The sequence below is a fragment of the Rana temporaria genome, chromosome 1 (genome assembly GCF_905171775.1).
Source record: "Rana temporaria chromosome 1, aRanTem1.1, whole genome shotgun sequence".
Lineage (NCBI taxonomy): Eukaryota > Metazoa > Chordata > Amphibia > Anura > Ranidae > Rana > Rana temporaria.
In genome coordinates, this window is record NC_053489.1 from 198,059,868 (window position 1) to 198,082,037 (window position 22,170).

Consider the following 22,170-nt stretch of genomic DNA (forward strand, 5'->3'; position numbering starts at 1 on the left):
CTTGTCAGCTTGTACTCATACTCTTGCATACTCATACTTATACTCTAAAATTCTTGTCAGCTTGTACTCATACACAGCCGGGTCCAGCATCTCCCTGCAACTAGACTGCAACCCAGTCCAGGACCTGCCTCAAACAGTGATTGGCCAGTTTAGGAACAGCAGCAAACTGCTAAGGTCACCCTGTGTTATCCTCTCTTGTAATCATGTTCCCTAAACCAAAAAACGCTTGGCTGGCTCCCTTTCCATGAGTATGCATGCTGCTGTGAAGGATTAGGCACTTACGCTAGTGCTACGTGCAAAAAAATTATTATTTTTTGACAAACTTAGCTTTTTAAACTTTAACTTTAACCTTAAATATAACTTGAATACATGTTCATACCTGTATAAAGTTCAGCTTAAAGTGCCTTGAGATTGGTATGTTTTTATAACAGAACTCAAGCTGACTTTGGAGGTTTGAACATAGCAAGCGTTTCATTGCAGAGTTATTTATGGTAAATCTGAACTTTTAAAGCACTTACTGTAATTGCTATGGTCTTCCACACAGCATATACCAGCAGAAAGCTAGACTACATCATTTTTGCTATAAGATTCCTCTAAAGAATTGAGTGTGCATTTTTAAAACAAGAAATGCTGATAACATTTACAAGAAAAGTATCTCCAGCCATGAAAATAACACATTTGCAATGTTATACGAGGTACTTCCGCCGATATGTGTGGGGCTGGAGGGTGAATGTTGGCCAGAGAATATAGTATTTATAGCGGAAGTGTAGGTAAACAGTTACATTTACCATTAAAGTGTGCATTTTGTTTTCTTTTATGTTTTTTTTTTGCGTGTTTATTAACTTTGTCTTTTTTTTTGTAAATGAGTAACAGAGGTAGATATCTGGGGCCTTTTTATTTTGAATAGGCCTTTCCAATTCCAATAATTTTTCCCTTCTCCTTGCAGAACCCCACATTAGTTGGGTCAGGGATGTGGGGATCAGGCCCTTTCCCTTACTGCCCCTCCCTTTCCTGGCCAGCCAGGCTGCATACCTGCATAATAGCCTAGTAAAGAGATGTCAGTGAACATGCACCCCCCTTCCTAAAACATATCAGGCCACATGCCCTGCAGCAGAAACAAATGTCATGGGATCCCCTTATGACTGAAACTAGACCCGTATACTAGATAGGGTTCTTATATTGATATTTAAGATGGACCCCACCTATACATATATATTTTTTTGTTTTTATTAAAGGGCCCAGAGGTCCCCAGGGTTTCAGGAGGTGCCCAGGCCCCCGGATGGCAACCCCCCCTTTTTTTTTTATAATTTTTTTAAATTTATATATATATATATATTTTATTTTATTAAAGGGCCCAGAGGTCCCCAGGGCCCCGGATGGCAACCCCCCCTTTTTTTTAATTAAAAAAAATGAAAAATTTTTTTTTATATATTTTTTTATTAACCACTTAAGACCCGGACCATTATGCAGGTAAAGGACCTGGCCCCTTTTTGCGATTCGGCACTGCGTCACTTTAACCGACAATTGCGCGGTCGTGCGACGTGGCTCCCAAACAAAATTGGTGTCCTTTTTTTTCACAAATAGACCTTTCTTTTGGTGGTATTTGATCACCTCTACGGTTATAATTTTTTTGCGCTATAAACAAAAATAGAGCGACAATTTTGAAAAAAATGAAATATTTTTTACTTTTTACTATAATAAATAGATACGTATTCTTCTACATATTTTTGGTAAAAAAAAATTCAATAAGCGTTTATTGATTGGTTTGCGCAAAATACATAGGGCCAAATCCACAGCCAGCGGCGAAAATTACGTTTTTCAAAACTTATGTCATTTAAGTTACGGCGCCCTAAGTTGGTCTCATAAGTGTCGTATCCACAGCGCATTTGCGCACAAAATAGTGCTTACGTAACTTAAATTCCGAGGCGTAAGGCGGGGTTATTGCAAGTGGGAAGGAAGTGGGCGTGCTTCATTGTAATGAGCCGTGACCCCATGCAAATGAAGAACTGGCCGTACTGCACATGCGCGCACGAATCTGCTTCTCACTGGGCATGTGCAGAACTTTGCTCGGCGCAATCAGTGAGATAGGTAAAAGGCCAAGCATACTTAGTTTGAGGATCGCCCTGTGTGTAAATAGCCCCAGTCAAACACACTTCCCTTGCAAAAATATTTCCCTGTGTTCCCTTCCTAGAGCAAGTTGCTTCTGCTCTGAACGTTTGTCAGTGTTTGTTGGAGAGTTGTGTGTGATAGAGAAGTTTTGGAGGAGTATTAGATTGTAGTTGTTGTTTGTTTCTGATAAGTGTATTTTTTGTTTGATTGTTTCTGCTAAGTGTATTTTTTTTTTTCTGCTTGGATTTTGTGTTTGTTTTTTTGTGTGTTTGTTTTTGACTTTGTAGTAGCTGTCTGCTTGTGTGTTTTGATTTTTGTTTGTTTGTTGTGTGTGAATTTTTGTTTGTTTGTCCTGTGAGTTTTCTTGTTGCTGAGTGGTGTCTGTGATGGCACCCAAGCGCAGGAAGCTCAATTTTACACATGTGGAGAAGCAAATCCTTGCTAGGTCCATCGTCCTATATGGGCGCTGAGAGCCGGAACACCTCCCCGGCCCAAAGGAAGAAGATCTATCAAAAAATTACAGATCAGATAAATGCGGCGGGGGGAGGGGAGACGAGGACCCCTGCTGGCATCCAGAAAAAGATCAATGATCTGAGGAGCGTGGTCCGCAATAAGGTGGCAAAGCTCATTGCCCATAGGAGGGGCACTGGAGGAGGGGGACCATGCCCCATCCGGCTGACTGGCAGTGGCCCGGTGTTTTCAGCCAGAGCAGGTGGTGGGCCTGCGTGGCTTTGACTCTGATGTTCCTGTGGGGCCAGGTAAGTTTTTTTTTTCTATCTGGTGATTAGCATGTGTGGGTGGGGGAAGGGAAGATGTGCCAAGTGTGTGGATCCTCAAACCTGTGATTGTTTGGTGTCCTCCACAGATGACCAGGAGATTGCTGGCCCATCAGGCCAGGAGGATGCTGGGTCATCAGGCCAGGCTGCTGCACCACCCCAAGGACAGGAGGCTGTTGATGAGTCCCCAGCGGAGGGGAGTGGCCAAACCTCCCCTCATGAGGAGGATGAGGGGGAGGAGGATGAGGGGGAGGAGGATGAGGGGGAGAGGGGAAAATCTGCAACTTGGCAGGGAAATCCTTCTGGCCTCTGAGCTAATGACATTTGAGGATACCCTTGAGGCTACCCCAGAGCCTACCCCAGAGGCTACCCCAGAGGCTGGCAGCAGTCAGGCCACCATCAGGGGTAGCCCCTCCCACTCCTCCCCCAACAGGCTGCAAACCACAAGGGTCACTCTCTCCCCTCCTCCAGAGCCACAAGCCTCAGGGGCAGGCAGGATGGCGACCCAGGAGACCAGGGGGGTGTTTGAGCGTCTGCCTGCCAGTCTCCAGAAGGACAATGCCCGGCAGACCCGCACTCTGGGTGAGATTAAAAAAACTCTGACCAAGATGGAGCACAGCCTGGGTGCAATGAGGGAGTCACTCGGTGATGTGGCCACAAACTCTTTGGGGGTCATCACCTGTTTGTGGGACCTGAAGACCGCCACAACAGGCGTGGCCCAGGAGGTGACTGCCCTGACCCAGGCTGTGCAGGACAATACCCGGGCTGTGCAGGACAATAACCGGACTGGCCAGGCCAATACGGCTGCCATCACTGGCTGTCTGAACAGGATAGCAGTGGCCTTGGAGGGCAGGCCAGCAGGAGGACAGACACCAGGGGAGGCTCCTCCTTCCCCTGCTCACTCACCCCCCCATGAAGATACTCCCTCCCCTGCTAACACCCCCCCGTGAAGATCCTCCAGTTGGCCGTGCCCGTGGCCGTGCCCGTGCCCTTGGGCAGCCCAGACGGAGCACTCGCCGCCGGAATTAATTAGCAGGGGTACTTTTTTTTTTTTTTTTATGATTTTGTTTATGTGTGTGAATGATGTGTGAATGTGGGGGGGGGGGTGGCATTCCTGATAAAATAAGGGTGTCACCCTCAGTTTTGGTGGAGAAGGGATCCCCAGGACCAGGGAGAAGTGATCCCAGGTTCCTGAATGGTGTATGAATGCACAGTGACATAATTGGAGCCGTGGCGTTGCCGTTACTGCTCCCAAGTACTAATGGGGGGGGGGGTACTTGAATCGAATCCAATTCGATGTGCATGTGATGTGTCTGTGCTAGGGACCACAGTGGTGTGCATTCATGCATTCTCATTGTGACATAATTAATGTGCGTTTACTGTGAAAAGAAACAGTCTCATTGTGACATTATTCATGTGTGTTTACTGTGAAAAGAAACATTCTCATTGTGACATTATTCATGTGCGTTTACTGTGAAAAAAACATTCTCATTGTGACATTATTCATGTGCGTTTACTGTGAAAAAATGCCTTCTGCGAGGCGTCTCCTGGCTGCTGTGCCCTCAGCAGACCGGGTAGAGTGGGTTAGGGGGGGATTGCCTGGGTCGGGGGTCAGGTCAGCACGTATGTCAATCTCCAGTCCCCTTCTCATGGCAAAGTTGTGCAGAATACAACATGCACCGATGATCTGGCACACAAAGTCTGGGGAATACAACAATGTACCCCCAGACTTATCCAGGCATCTGAAGCGGGACTTCAGCAGCCCAAATGTGCGTTCCACAACTGCCCGGGTGAGTATGTGAGCCTCGTTGTAGCGTTGCTCTCCTGGGGTTTGGGGGTTCCTGAATGGGGTCATCATATGTGGTTCCAGGGCATATCCAGAGTCACCTGGAAGGGAAAAGACAGGAGGATGTTAGTCATGCATGTGCCCCTCGTGATGTCTGCATCATGGGGGGGGACATACCTGACACCCATGTCACTCACCAATCAGCCAGCTGTCTCCATACATGTTCAGTTCCAAATCTCTGGAGATTTTGGTCTGCCGGAATATATAGCTGTCATGGCAGGATCCCGGGAATTTTGTACAGACGTGCCAGATGAGGCCATGGGCATCTACGATTACCTGGACATTTATGGAATGCCAGTGCTTCCGATTCCGGAACAGGTGCTCTGTCTCATGGGGGGGCTGTAGTGCCACATGGGTACAATCAATGGCCCCGATGGTCCGTGGGAATCGGGCAATGTTGTAAAAGTCCGTCATGGTTTGCAATCGCTGGTCCTCCTGGGTGGGTTTTTTAAATTGATTGGCCATGCGTCTCAGTATTGCAGGGACTACTTGATGGACACACCTGCTCATGGAGGATTGTGCCATCCCAGCCAGACCTCCACATGTGCGTTGGAAAGACCCAGTGGCAAGGAAATGGAGTGTTGCCATTACTTTGATGAGAGGTGGCAGGGCATGGGATCGTTGGTTTGGGGTGGTGAGATCATCCTGCAGGATTCTGGTTAATTCCAGGATGACTTCCCGGAAGTTGCCATAGACCTCAGAAGCAGGCATGCCAAAGAGATCTCGGCGTGGCCGGTATACCCTCTCTTGTGCCCTCCTCCTCCTCCTCCTCTGTGCCCTCCTCCTTCTTTGCGCCTCTAAAGTAGCGAGTGCCGTTAGGATCATGGATGGCCCGGGCATGTTGGCAGACAGATTGAAGTCCAGCAAATATGTGTGCTCAGCTTTTCCTCAATGCTGTTGCTTCAGCAGACCTTTACACAGCATGTGTAAAATTAGGGCTGCTTTTATAACGTGTAAATTTGCGCAGGGAAACTAACAGGTGCGCACAGGGCGTAATCTACGGCGCACACACTTAATTATGTGGATCGCCCTATCTCCCTCATTTGCATCTTTGCCTATCAAAAACAGCGGCGTGACTAGTGTAATTTGCATCCGAGGATGCGCCGGTGTAATCATTTTAGGTAGGACGGAAAAACCGGATTTTAATGCGTAACTCGTTTTGAGGATCGGGCGCAAAGGTACGCGCGGAGTAAAATTAGAAATCTCGAGTTAAGTCGGCGCATCTGCTTTGTGGATTTGGCCCATAGCGTTTACAAAACAGGGGAAAGTTTTATGACATTTTTATTAATAATTTTTTTACTACTAATAGCGGCGATCAGCTATTTTTTTAGTGACTGCGACATTATGGCGGACACATCGGACACTTTTGGCAAATTTTTGGGACCTGTGTCATTTTCACAGCGAAAAGTACTATAAAAATGCACTGATTACTGTAAAAATGACAATGGCAGTGAAGGGGTTAACCACTAGGGGGCGCTAAGGGGTTAAGTGTGTCCTATTGTGTGTTTCTTACTGTAGGGGGGGCGTGGCTGGACGTGTGATGTCACTGATCATCGTTCCCTATGACAGGGAACAGACCATTAGTGACAAACCACAGAGAAGAACGGGGAAGGTTTGTTTACACTCATCTCTCCCGGTTCTTCAGCTCCTGTGACCCGATTGCGGGACACCGGCGGCGATCAGGTCCTCGGGTCCTGCGGGCGCGGTCATGGAGCTTGCGACCCGGTCCGAAGCTCAATGACCGTGCCCGCGGGACCCGCGGACCCGTTCGCCGCCGGTGTCCCGCGACCGGGTCACAGGAGCTGAAGAACGGGGAGAGGTGAGTGTAAAAAAACCTTCCCCGTTCTTCCCCGAACCCACGACTGGGTTCTTAAAGGGGATGTACATATATGCCCTTGTGCCCAGCCATGCCATTTTGTCGAAGTATATCGTCGTGCGGCGGTCCTTAAGTGGACCCAGAGGTTCCCAGGGCCCGGGTGGCAACCCCCCTTTTTATTTTTTTTATAAAAAAAAATTATATATCATTTTTTATTTCTTTTTTTGCTTTTATCTTTTTATTAAAGGACCCGGAGGTCCCCAGGGGCCCGGATGGCTACCCCCTTTTTTATATATTTTTTTAATATTTGTTTTGTTCTCTTTTTTTGTAAGGGGCCTCAGAGGTCCCCAGGGAAAACCCCCCCTTTTTTTTGTTCGTCATCACCCAAAGCCTCCAACCCCAATTTGCGGCGGCAGGGGGCCCATGCCTGAAGCTGTGTAAGGGGCCCCATAATTCCTGATGGTGGCCCTGCAAGCCTGTCACCCAGATAGCAAGGATAACTTGCCACAAATCTGTGACAGTGTTGAATTGTAAGTCTGTTAACTTGCTGCACTGGCAAGTTGTACACTTTGCAGAGCACTTGAAGCAAAAGTTCTAGTTGACACTTTTCCAATTTGTAGCAAATTTGCATAGCAAGTCTCCATCAAGAGCAAAGTTGCAGTGATGAGTCTACAGCAAGATCTCTGCAAGTCTACAGCATGAAAAATCAGCTACAGTGACCCCTGTGGTGGGATGACTATTGCACAACATAACTGAACCAAAACTTGCAGCAGACTTGCAGAGTGTTTGCAAAGAAAGCTGATTTGTTGCAAACTTGCTGCAATTGTGCAACAAACTCGTGAAGCTTGGCAAGTCTAATAATAGCTTAGCAAATAATTTTCAAACTTGCAGCTCAGTTTCTTGCTATCTGGGCAGATGCCTCTGACTGAGAACAATAGAGTCTCTATATGGTTAACTGTTTTTATTTCAGCAGCCGTTCAATGTGCACGGCAATTATGTTATCTGATTTTGTCTGGATTCACACTGTTGTGGTGTTAATTCAAGCAATGCGGTATTTCACACATTAATGTGTGCTGCATTATGGCACATCACAAACGTGGTTCACATCTGTGTGTTACCTTGCAATAAAAAGTGTGTGTTGCGATGCACTGGCAATGGTGTTGGTGGTTCTTTCAATGAATGGCACTGCAATGCACCACACAATATTTTATGCATTACTATGTGATTTAAAGATCTAAATTGACCCTTAAAGGTAGTAACTACTGAGGAAAATGCACAAACATGTGTATGAAATGCAGTCACTAAAAAAAATTAATTTCAAAGGTCACATCAATAATTATTTTCCAGGAAATGATACAATAATTATTTAGTTTGTAGTCACTGGAAAAAAAGTGCAGTTTCTTTTTAACCCTGTTTCAATCCACTGTCTTTAGAAGATCGATGTCCATTTAGATTGCTCTTCTGTGCCTTTGATTGTAAACACCTGGTGCCAGATCCACATAGAATTGGATAGGCGCAGTGTATCAGAGATACGCTACGCCGCCGTATCTTACCTGGCTTTAAGTCAAATCCAGGAAGATTTTGCGCCGTAAGTTACGGCGGCGTAGTGTACTTCTAGCGGCGGAATTCAAATCGGCGGGTAGGGGGCGTGATTCATTTAAATGAAGCGAGTCCCCGCGCCGATTGAACTGCACATGCTCCGTTTCGAAATTTCCCGCTGTGCTTTGCGCGAAATGACGTTGCAACAACGTCATTTTTTTAACTTAGACGTGACTTACGTCCATCCCTATTCACGGACGACTTACGCAAAAAAAAAAAAAATTCAAATTTCGACGCGGGAACGACGGCCATACTTTAACATGGCAAGTCTATCTATACGCCGCAAAATAGCAGCTTTAACTACGTCGTCTCTAGTCGGCTTTTTCCGGCGTAAGAGAATGCGACGGCCGTGCGTACGTGGATCGTCGGAAAAAGCTAATTTGCATACCCGACGCGGAAAACTACGCAAACTCCACCCAGCGGGTGCCGAAGTATTGCACCTACGATCCAAAGGCGTACGAAGCCGTACACCTGTCGGATCGAACCCAGAAGCCATCGTATCTTGGTTTGAGGATTCAAACTAAAGATACGACACAGGTAATTTGAAAGTAAGCCGGCGTATCAGTAGATACGCCGGCGTACTCGCTATGTGGATCTGGCCCCTGTTTCCTAAGATTAGTTTGTAGTGTTGAATTATATTTTGAATCAAGCTTTTTTCATTTGATGTATTTATCAGACTAGTAACTGTGGTATTTTGTTTGATTTTCATTTAAATGTGACCTGAGTGATCACAGGATATGACAGCGATAATGATATCTCTTGCATTGCCACATTAGGTTACCTGGCCCAGCATTGATTAAGCATAAATCATGACAGAGTTCATGCTTTGCACATTATTCAGCTCATACTACAAATAGTTTAAAGTAATTTAATAGATTGTAGTGATTCTAAAGATATTAAAGTTTTTATTGTGTATTGTGTACTTACTGTGTATATACACTTCCCCATGCTGAAATGCCAGAAAGAACATAAAGAAGTGCAATAGTTGAGAGGAGAGTGTTCTCAGATTGCTGGACGTTGATGCAGCTTGACATGTTAGGTGCCATTGAAAGCAGGGATAGCCTACCAAATTTAGTAAAATACAAAATAATAAAAAACTGACAGGGAACAGGCTATCAATGGATATCTGATCAAACCAACATGATTATGAATCGTGATAAGATCAATTAAATGTTGTCCATGACGTTGCATCCCTACTTACACTCAGAAAAGATGGATAGAGAGTGTTGTTGGTGGTGATCCCCCTCCCTATTCTTTATCTTGTGTTCTATGCTTCTCCTTTCTTTTCCTTCTCCCCCCCCTTTTCTTTTTTCTTTCTGTTTTATTCAGGTACTGTACATTTTTTATTGTGTTTGTTGTACTTCTTTCAAAAACATTTATACAAAAAAACACAAAAAAAAAACTGACTAAATAACCAGAGGGTGGATAACCAATAACATTTTAAAGTTTAAAATATTATTACATTTGAAAAAGTTTTAAAGTTTGCTTCCGGTAAATACATACAGTATAATGTGTGACACATACTGTACACCACCTTGTTTAAAGCTAAAATAATTTAATAGATATCTAGTGTTAGAAAATGGTAAAAAAAAAACAACAAAAAACTGTAATCCACCCTTCACTATTTTTAAACTTACATAAAATGCTCAGTGTCGCTTATCAGCAGTTATATGACCTGCAATCAGCAGGAAACACAGTGCCATCTAATTTTCTCACAATTAATTTTCATTTGCTTAAACTTCCATTTTAACAACTGAAACTAACCGATGAATCACCTGCAAAATGTGCATGACACTTGTTCACTTGGCACACTCTAATTTTTCAAGCACATTTTTTTGCATGACCTTTTTAAAAGAAATCACAGATGACATCATCATAGTTCAGTTCAACTGTGATAAATGTGAAAAAATACCAAAATTAGACATACAGAACATACTCACTGTACTGGTTTTAATCCTTTCCTGTTCTATCTAAGACAGAGTAAAAACATTTTCTCAGAAGTTAAAGTGGAGTTCCGGCATTTTTTTTTCTTCTTTTTAAACTTCCCCATGTTGTGTCCAGTGAATTTTACATTAATCTTCATTAACCTAACATGTTGGTTTAGTAAATGTTCATTCGTTTCAACAACTTACTTGCAGTCCCCTCCTGAGCACGCTCCCATCTTCATTGTGGGCAGCTAAAGCCCACTACTATCTAGTTCCAGGTATGGCACTGCTGGCTACCCAGCACGCACCTTCCGATCTTGCGCATGCGCATGCCGTAATCATGGTTGGCGGCAGGTTGCCATAGCGGCGGAGATGCATTGACTCCTGGGATTTATGACACTCGTATCCCAGGAGCCAATGGGCAGCCAGACCATATGTACCTTGCCGCGGTGAGGTACTGCGGAAGTAAAGGAATCTAAGGAAAAAAGGTATTTGAAATGCTGGGGGAGAAAAATGCTAACATAAAGAAAAAATTAACAAACCCGCACTATGGTAATGTGTCCAAACAATAAATGAATAATTAGGGCTGCGGCTAAAGTATAAGGTAAGTACTCCAAAGATTTGAAACAAGCAGCGCTAATTTAATTTCTTGTTTCAAAAAATATACTAACCAATGACCATACAGGAAGTGATGACGAACTCAGGTTGCCATAGCGGCAGAGATGCATTGACTCCTGGGATTGATGACACTCATAACCCAAGGAGCCAATGAGCAGCCAGACATGGCGTACCTCACCGCAGCGAGGTACTGCGGAAGTGTGGGAATCTAAGAAAAAAAAAAATATTAGGAATGCTGGGGTAAAACAAACAACTAACCAATGTCTATACAGGAAGTGGTGACGAACGCAGGTGGGGGGACTTGTGAAAAAGCCTGGAACTATGCTTTAAGTACACACAAGTCTCCTGCACTGCTAACCACCAGATGACAAAAACACTGCTGTAGTTTAATATATTTGCTTTATTAGTATCCACACTTTTTATGCCCAACAGTCGGAAATACATGTATGTCAATTGGCTTTGCACTCCATGTTAGATTAATAAATAAGCATAAATGGTGTTGCGCTGTTTTCTGATCCCCAATGTAAAATTTGATAAAAGTGTTCATCATTTAAAGTGATAGCGCGTGAGTATCTTCCATTTTTAGATTATTATATAAATAAACTGCTAGGTATCAGCATAATCAATCACTGAATTAAAAAAAACTGATGTCTTTTATTTTGATACTGGCAGGTCTACCATCTTTGAGTCTGTAATTACTTGGTGTGTTTGCTAAATTAAATAAACACTCTGCATCTCCTAAGTGAATTTAAATGAATCCATCTAAAAGTTGTTACTTGGGAACATTTATAAACTATTTAACTGTCCTAATTAGTTATAGGACATTTACATATATTGACGAGCTGGAGTTTTCCTGTCTCTCTCATTTCCTACTTTGAACCTGATTATGGTAAACTCATTAAGAAACAAAATAAACATTTGAAAAGAAAATTATAGTGATGATTCAAAAGGTTATGATTAGAAAAGGAAAGATAGATAGATAGATAGATAGATAGATAGATAGATAGATAGATAGATAGATAGATAGATAGATAGATAGATAGATAGATAGATAGATAGATAGATAGATAGATAGATAGATAGATAGATAATGATGTTGATCAACAAGCCGCTGCATAAAAAGGAAGCCACAATATGCTGTCAATTAAAGAAGTACTTATACAACATAAAGAATAAATGACATTAATTAAATACAATTATGCAGCTCAGTGTAACTAGCATCATTTATGTTCTATATATACCTTAGACATGAACTGCATATTATATAGAATGCATTACTGTTAGGGAAATCAGGAAACCAGTTCACTCAGCCGAGGAATCTTTCTGTTCCCATATTGAGTGTTATACTTACAGAAAGTGGACAGTAAATTAATGAACCTGTCAATTAGTTATGGAGCTTCAGTAAACTACCTAAATTAAATTCGATTGGAGTCAGAGGGAGAACACTGTCAGCAGGAATGAGCACAATTTATGGGGATCTTTATTCATCTCCTAGCAAAGGAAAACCTTCATTTGACACTTGATGCATTGGCTCTGAGCAGGAATAAGAACTGACTTTTCATTACGCTTTTGATTAGCGCTCTGTTTAATATGCAGCTCTGTAAATAAAATATCGTAATCCGCTTCTTCAGTGATATCACTATACACATATATTAACTGCCATAGCCAGCAGCAGTGTGTAGTGTGCAAATGGATTGACCACATTTCCTTTACAATGAACTCCTCAGAGGTAAAAGTAGTTATTTGCGAGGGAATGTAGAGTAATATAACGACTTTGTCACATACAGGGAGAAATCTGAGCATTCCATAAATTAGCCTTGCGAATAATATTAATACCTCAGATAAATCATAAAATAAACTCAGAAAAACATTTTAATTAATGAGTAAAATCGTTTAACATATTAATACATTTATTTATATACGGATTTTATTTTCATCAATATGCATTTAGTCCATGTTTGTGTTTAAATTGGCTCTGCATACGTCAAAAAATTAAACTCATTTGCTAATACCATCATATACTACTTTCTCTATTGCACCATAGAAAGCATATAAGGCAATATTTTTTAGGGCCTGTTTACACCTATGAACCTTAACCGCTTAAGCTCCGGAAGGATTCACCCCCCTCACGACCAGGCCACTTTTTGCTATCCAGCACTGTCAATTGTGTCATCATGCAACACTGTACGTAAATTCAATTTATATCATTTGTTTCACACAAATAGAGCTTTTTTTGGTGGTATTTGATCACCAATTAGTTTTTTTATTGTTTGCTATATAAACAAAAAAAGACTGATAATGTAGAAAAAAATATATATATTCTACTTTTGGTTAAAAAAACCTATCCAATAAGATCAAATGTCTTCATAAATTTAGGCCAAATTGTATTGTGCTACATGTCTTTGGTAAAAAAAGAAATGCTAATAAATGTATAATAATTGGGTTGTGTGAAAGTTATAAGGTCTACAAACTATGACATACTGTTTAGAGTATACTGTATATATATATATATATATATATATATATATATATATATATATATATATATATATATACTGTATATGTATATTAGAAAATTAATCAAGAGACATACAAATCCCCCTCAATCACCCCTTTTTCCCTTTTTGGAAGTCTGAGGCATTTAATAAGAGGGAGGCATTGCCAGGCCTCGTACACACGACCGAGGAACTCAGCGGGCGAAACACATCGTTTTCCTCGTCGAGTTCTTGTTAGGCTTGTCGAGGAACTCAACGAGCCATCTTTCTCCATTCCCGTCGAGGAAAAAGAGAACATGCTCTTTTTTGCTCGACGAGTTCCTCGACAGTTTCCTCGATGAAAAATGTACACACGACCAGTTTCCTCGGCAAAAAAACTCTCCCGCCAAGTTTCTTGATGGATTCTGCCGAGGAAACTGGTCGTGTGTACGAGGCCTGAGTTATTTGAAGCTGTAATTTTTTGTCAACATTGTTTTAGAAAATGAAGAAAGTATATTTTGTTTTCATATTTCTTTTTTTATATACTATCACCAGAGCAGTACAGTATCATATTATGACTGTTGTGGCAGTGATCCAGTATACTGAACTGGTGACAGTATGTAAATAACAATGTACTCATTTTTAATTTAATTTTTACAACATATCTTTTACTTTTTTTTTTTTTTTTGCATCTTGTTATAAAAGCATTTTACTTTCACCACAGTGACACTGTGCTACTCAGGGGTTATGATCAGGGAGTTTTTTTTTTTTTTACATCGTTTTTGCTTTTACAGTGAAAATCAATGTATAAACAATAGTTTTAGCTGTTCATGATGGGTTAACCATTCATGAACAGCTTGCTTTTGGTTGTCATCTGTGATTGGCTACAGCTAATCACATGGTACAGGTAGCTAGGGGCCATGTGATAGGCCCACAACAATCACAAATCACAAAAGTAAGCAACCTGACAGGTCGTTTACATTAATATCATGTGATCGCTATGACTAATCAGTGATCACATGATACCTGGTTACCGCTTACACAGTCACGCACAGTCACAGTCACACTTTGATCTGTGTTATTCATATATGTATGCATATTTTAAATGCCTAATTTTATGTATGTATTGGACAACAGGAACCAGCAGTGCTTGAATGATGTATTTGCGTCAATGCCACAGGCTCTGAATACGATCTTTGGACCATCGATCAGGAAATGCAGGCAGAGGACGTAGTTAGAGCTCCAAATGAAGCCATGGGGTGGATGATAGAAAAGGAAAAAAGAACTCCAATGGTGCAGGTCAATTAAAACCAATAGGTTTATTTATAAAAGTCATAAAAATGACAAAGATAAAAGTGATCACGTACAGGGGTAGCAATGTGGGGTGCTCAGAGGCAATACCCGACGCGTTTCGGCTCAGTAAGCCTGCCCCTGTTGAAGGCTTACTGAGCCGAAACGCGTCGGGTATTGCCTCTGAGCACCCCACATTGCTACCCCTGTACGTGATCACTTTTATCTTTGTCATTTTTATGACTTTTATAAATAAACCTATTGGTTTTAATTGACCTGCACCATTGGAGTTCTTTTTTCCTTTTCTATCATCCACCCCATGGCTTCATTTGGAGCTCTAACTACGTCCTCTGCCTGCATTTCCTGATCGATGGTCCAAAGATCGTATTCAGAGCCTGTGGCATTGACGCAAATACATCATTCAAGCACTGCTGGTTCCTGTTGTCCATTCCATTGGAGTTCCAGCCCCGCATAGGATCCAAGTCCGGTTTCTAGTGGTCCCGGCTTCCAAAGACCACAATGTCTGGCTGACTCTTTGCTGTAAGGTAGTAGAGTCCAACACCATCTGGTAAGCGTGTTTTACCCATTTCATACTTTGATGTGATTGTGATCTTCACGGGGTTCTACAGACAACTTGCACACCTGTTGCATCTTAATCACTGGATTGCAGCTCACCTGTTTTCCTGCATCAATCATTCCATCTGATGTTCACTCATCTTTATAATATAGACTTTGATACGTTTATATTTTTTGTTTTACATTGAGCATTGTTTTAGTCACTTTTATCTATGCCAATTGTTTATATTTATGCTCTTACATTATGAGAGTTGTTACCTCACTTGGTACTATATAATTTTGAGTTTGTTAGCGCTACATTTTTGTTTATTATCTTGCTGGCTTTGTTTGTTTGTTTGTAGCAGCTTGGCACTTATTTTTATATTAGCGCAGTTTTTTCTTTATTTTATGTATGTATTAGCAATGTAAGGGATGGTAATGAATGATATTACCATAAAGAATGAGGAGAGGAAGCACTATTTAAGCTCCAAGTTGCAACTACACTACTGTATCTCATAGCCTTATATAGAGGACTGTTTTTAAAATCTTTTGTTCAATTTAAACAGGTATTGCATTCCCTTTGTTGTTGTATTTGAAATTATATTTAATGATATATTCCTTACTACACTAAATTATAGATATTGTACCAATCCACTCTGCATACAGTACTGTTCATTTTATAATTTACACAGCTCCACTTTGTAACTGAGCACACTTTGTTGCACATTACATGAGGGCACTCTGCAGGATGAGGAGCCCAGAGCACCAAGGGAGGACCCAAGAAGAGGAAGATCAGGGCTGCTCTGTGCAAAACCATTGTAAAGAGCAGGTAAATATAACATGTTTGTTTTTTTATTTTCTTTAGTATCAATTTAAATATGATCAACTTACACTTTGCTCACCCCACCCACCCTCTTAATTATATATTGCTAATCTATGCAAAAGAAACCTTGGACACATTGAAAGAAAATGTTAAAAAAATTGACCTTTAACATTTTAGTAAACATTTATTTGTACAATATGATTCTGTTGAGTGCTTGACATAAAGCGTAGACTTCCTTTGATTAATGCTTAAACAAAACCCTTTGGTAAATATAGATGATCCTCATTAACCTAGACATGCAAGCTACAGAGAAATGTTCACACTTTTATACCTTACGCTTGCACTTGTTGAGCCTTTTGCAGATTGTTATAAATCATTGTCAGTACTGACCAGACGGTATCCCAAAAGCTTTTGCAATTGTTATTTAAAACATTGATTACAGGTCTGAATAATTTATGAGACTTGCTATGTAAACCATTGCAGAAAAAAATAGGTACATAATGGTCTCAATGAGATCAACTATCTCCATTTGTTGTGTGTCTGAAGAATGATAACAGTTAATGCACCATAATTGTTATTTATGAATGCATATATAGTGGTACTATAAAATCAGGCCGTTGTAGTAACGGTTATTTTACAGGCTGTGTTAACATTGTGTTTTTTTTTTTTTTTTTTTAACGGTTGTGCAGCATGTTTGTGGGTTATAAGAATTCTTTAAATAAAAACAGGAAAATGCATATAATCTGTTACCACATTTTGGATTAAAGTATTTAAAGCCCAACTCGGAGCACATAAACCTTACCAGGTTTACAGCAGTAGGGCTGGACTCACACATGTCCAGTGTGAATTGTATGATAGTTTTCAATGCAAATACAAAAGCATTTTTTCAGTGGTTCAGGTGCGTTTTTTATGTGAAAAAAGAGGGGAGCAGGTCCTATGCTCACTATATTAATTAACTGTGCAGGATGTTCTTCCTGTCACAGCAACCCGTTAGTTGCGGACTCACCAGTTAAGGTGCGGTGTCCATTGGCAGATTACAATGCAATACAAAAAAGACCCCCCCGGGGGAAAAAACAAAGGAAATGTATCCTCCCAGAGATAAATATGCCAAATGTGGGCCGTGACGCATAAAAAAGGGGGTTTATTGATATAAAAAATTGCAATCACATAAATTCAGACACTTAGACACCCATCACCAGCACCCAATAATAAAATAGTTAGACAACGTTATCTAAATAGACACTGACTACATACAGGATGCATGCATGCAGAGTTACTCAGACTGGAAAAGTCAGCTGGAATTTGTCCAGCTGACTAATCAGTATTTGGTTGAATGATCAGCCTCTGAGCTTATCAGATCCAAGCAGGACATATATCAGAGTAATTCAACAATAGATAAATAAGCTGAGCGCTGTGGCTGACTAATGAATGATATCGTGACCTGGATGTCACAACTGAATGACACACGGTCCAGTATGGAAGAGCTATCATGGTATAGCATTCATGAAGGTCAAAGACACTGTGGAGCCAAGTCATGTAAGCAGAAAGCAGGTTAGCAATAGCAGCATAAATGTCAAGTTCATCAGCATAGCAGTGTGATGATCAGCTGAATGAAGTAACAGTCACCAAGCAATGTAGTTAAATGCAAAGTGTCAACATGATCAATTGGAAAGAGACACAGATGGGAATAGGACCACAGGTCCGCTCACCAGACCAGGTTATGTATGGAAATCATCTGGTGTTGCAAAGTCTTCCTCTGTTCTGATAGAGAATCAAGAGACGGCTTGCTGCCGTGTGCAGTGTAGTGTAGCCAGGTCGTATAGACAGACTGTAACGACGTGTTGTCACAGGAAGGACTGGTTGCCCGACATGTTTCAACCACTCACCGTGGTTTTCATCAAGATTTATCCCTTGATGAAAACCACGGTGGGTGGTTGAAACATGTCGGGCAACCAGTCCTTCCTGTGACGACACGTCGCTACAGTCTGTCTATACGACCGGATGCACGCGTCTAGCGCTGAAAATGGCTTGTTATGATCTGACACGTGTGTGAAGCCGAATTTCCAATATGCTCGTTTGAGCGAAGGAATGCAGCTGTAAAAACAGTCATTAGCAGCAGACCAACGTTTTGTGAGACACACTGACCGGGAGCATTTGTATGCAATGCCTATATCCCTCCACACAAGAGATACCAATGGAAGCTTCAAATCCCCAGGGACGGGGATGAGGACATTCCTGGCTACACTACACTGCACACGGAAGCAAGCCGTCTCTTGATTCTCTATCAGAACAGAGGAAGACTTTGCAACACCAGATGATCTCCATACATAACCTGGTCTGGTGAGCGGACCTGTGGTCCTGTTCCCATCTGTGTCTCTTTCCAATTGATCATGTTGATACAGTAGGTGTTTGTGATATTGTGCTTTTAGCAGGACAGCGTCGCGCTGATACTCGGCGACAGGGTGCCGAGATCTCGCCGACATCTCACACTCACTGGAATAGTGACAGCACATCCCAGCAAGCGCGTCATAGAAGCGACGGGAGATCCGACTTGGATTCCCGCCAATTCTACACGTGTGCGGCGTTTGTTATGAATCCTGAGGGGGAAGTCCCCGCCGGATTTTAAATAAAAATCCGGCATGGGTCCCCCCCTCAGGAGCATACCGGGCCCTTAGGTCTGTTATGGGTTGTAAGGAGAGCCCCCCTACGCCGAAAAAAACGGCGTAGGGGGTCCCCCTACAATCCATACCAGACCCGTATCCAAAGCACGCTACCCGGCCAGCCAGGAAGGGAGTGGGGACGAGCGAGCGCCCCCCCCCCTCCTGAGCCATACCAGGCTGCATGCCCTCAACATGGGGGGGTTGGGTGCTCTGGGGCAGGGGGGCGCACTGCGGCCCCCCACCTCAGAGCACCCTGTCCCCATGTTGATGAGGACAGGGCCCCTTCCCGACAACCCTGGCCGTTGGTTGTCGGGGTATGCGGGCGGGAGGCTTATCGGAATCTGGGAGCCCCCTTTAATAAGGGGGCCCCCAGATACCGGCCCCCCCCACCCTAAGTGAATGAGTATGGGGTACATCGTACCCCTACCCATTCACCTGCAAGAAAAGTGGTAAAAACACAAATAAACCACACACGTGGTAGGTATCACATGGTAGGTATCACATGGGTAGGTACAGAGCATGATGGGACTGTGAGGCCTATATAGGTCCGATGCAAGGCGCGCATCCGTCATTTCAGCGAGGAGGACCGGCGAGTCAACATCGGGAGGAGAAGAGAAGTGAAGAACATGACGTCACAGCGCGGAAGAAGACGTACAGCACGGAAGAAGGGACCGGACTGCGAGACGAAGAACCGGGGTGCGACGAGTCAACAGCGGAGAGCGGCGAGACCCCCCGGATAGCGGAGAAGACCCGTCGGGATAGCGGAAGAAGAAGAGCCCCGCCGAAGACGCCGGAGGAAACCCGCCGGGGGGGTGGGGGCTTTTTTAAAAGCCACCCCCCCCCCGGCGGTGGAAGAGAACCAGACGGCGGCCCCCACCCACCCGAAGACGTCAAAGAAGAAGCCCCCCCTGGTAAAAGAGCTAATAAAGAAGACAGGGGGCGGCCTCCGGAGCAGAAAAATAAAATATTTTAATACACTGTGTGGTTTATTTGTGTTTTTACCACTTTTCTTGCAGGTGAATGGGTAGGGGTACGATGTACCCCATACTCATTCACTTAGGGTGGGGGGGCCGGTATCTGGGGGCCCCCTTATTAAAGGGGGCTCCCAGATTCCGATAAGCCTCCCGCCCGCATACCCCGACAACCAACGGCCAGGGTTGTCGGGAAGGGGCCCTGTCCTCATCAACATGGGGACAGGGTGCTCTGAGGTGGGGGGCCGCAGTGCGCCCCCCTGCCCCAGAGCACCCAACCCCCCCATGTTGAGGGCATGCAGCCTGGTACGGCTCAGGAGGGGGGGGGGGGCGCTCGCTCGTCCCCACTCCCTTCCTGGCTGGCCGGGTAGCGTGCTTTGGATACGGGTCTGGTATGGATTGTAGGGGGACCCCCTACGCCGTTTTTTTCGGCGTAGGGGGGCTCTCCTTACAACCCATAACAGACCTAAGGGCCCGGTATGCTCCTGAGGGGGGGACCCATGCCGGATTTTTATTTAAAATCCGGCGGGGACTTCCCCCTCAGGATTCATAACAAACGCCGCACGCGTGTAGAATTGGCGGGAATCCAAGTCGGATCTCCCGTCGCTTCTATGACGGCTCTGTCTCCATCGCGGCAAGCCAGCTCGGCGCTGGCTCCCGCGATGGGGCTCGTAGGTGCTCAATCTCGCCGAGAAAGAGAGCGAGATTGACACAAAATCGGGTTCACCTACTGTACTTTGCATTTAACTACATTGCTTGGTGACTGTTACTTCATTTAGCTGATCATCACACTGCTATGCTGATGAACTTAAGATTTATGCTGCTATTGCTAACCTGCTTTCTACTTACATGACTTGGCTCCACAGTGTATTTGACCTTCATGAATTCTATACCATGATAGCTCTTTCATACTGGACCGTGTATCATTGAGTTGTGACATCCAGGTCACGATATCATTCATTGATCAGCCACAGTGCTCAGCTTATTTATCTATTGTTGAATTACTCTGATAAAAGTCCTGCTTGGATCTGATCAGCTCAGAGGCTGATCATTCAACCAAATACTGATTAGTCAGCTGGACAAATTCCAGCTGACTTTTCCAGTCTGAGTAACTCCGCATGCATGCATCCTGTATGTAGTCAGTGTCTATTTAGATAACGTTTTCTGACTATTTTAATTTTTATATTGGGTGCTGGTGATGGGTGTCTAAGCCCTCGTACACACGATAGGTTAACCAGAGGACATCGGTCTGAAGGACCGTTTTCATCGGTCCAAACCGATCGTGCTTTAAAATCTAACCGATGGATTGCTAACCGATAGGTCAAAACTGATCGTCCCATCTGGGACTTGTAGACCCACGTTTCGACACGATAAAATGTTTAGGCTGGAGTAGAATAATACACTTCGAAGGGGACAATCAAAGGACAGGGATAGAGGGAAGGGAGGAGGCAGTGAGAAAAGAACTTGACCCACTAAGACAAATTCAATTAAAAACTGCTATTAGAGCATTGAACCCAAAAGGATGTCCTCTCAGAGCTCTTTCAGGATTTGAGGAACAATGTTTGAAGGGAGAAGAGATGAGACACTCCCTCTCTCAGATGTATAGTCTATGGGTGGACCTAGAAGCCCCAAAGGAATTACCATTTGTACAAGCATGGGAAAGAGAGTTAGGAGTGAAATTTTTGGAAACACAGAAAACAAAAATCTTTAACTTTGCACATAAAGCTTCCCTAGCCACAAGGTACCAGGAAGGGGGGTATAAGATTTTAACCAGGTGGTACAAAACTCCAGTTGCATTAAAGCGGATATTTCCCGAAATTTCAGACAGATGCTGGAGGTGTGGGGAAGAGAGGGGCACAATGTTACATGTTTTTTGGACATGTCCAAAGCTAAAAGATTTTTGGAAAATGGTCATGGATACAATAAAAGAAATATTGGATGTAGAGTTAGGAGAAAACCCTGCTACCTATTTACTACTCGATATACCAATCTCCATGACTAAGTTCAAAAAATCTTTGATAAGACATTTTTTGACGGCTACAAGGGCATGTGTACCAATTTTATGGAAAAGTACAAGTAGCCCTACTAGACAACAATGGCTAGGCAGAATATCAGAAATCCAACAGATGGAGAAGTTAACTGCGGGAATAAGAGAACAAGAGGATAATTATAGATCGACGTGGACCCCATATATACGATATAGAGAGGGAGCTCTGTGGGGGTGAGGTGGGGGGGAGGCAGACGGAGACGGAGAGGGGAGGGGAAGGGGAAATATATATATATATATATATATATATATATATTTTTTTTTTTTTTCTCTCTTTTTTTTTTTTTTTTTTTGGGGGGGAAGGTAGAGGGGGGGGAAGGTAGAGGGAGGGGGGGGGGGGTAGGTATGGTATGGGGTAAGGGAAGAAGAGGGATTGTCTTGGTTCTTTCTTGTTGTTTCGTTTGTTTGCTTTTTCCTTTTTGTTTTTTCTTTAAAATAGTTATATAGAGAAGTTATAAGAGAGATAGGAGCAATTTGTTAATTTGTGTATTAGCATATCTAAGCCATATGTAATGGTAAAACTGGAAAATATGTTTGTTTAAAACTGAAAAATGTATAAAATAAAGAATTTAGAAACAAAAAAAAAAAGGAAAAAAAAGGGAAAGGGGAAAAATGATCGTTAGTACGCACAACCATCGGTTAAAAATCCACACATGCTCCG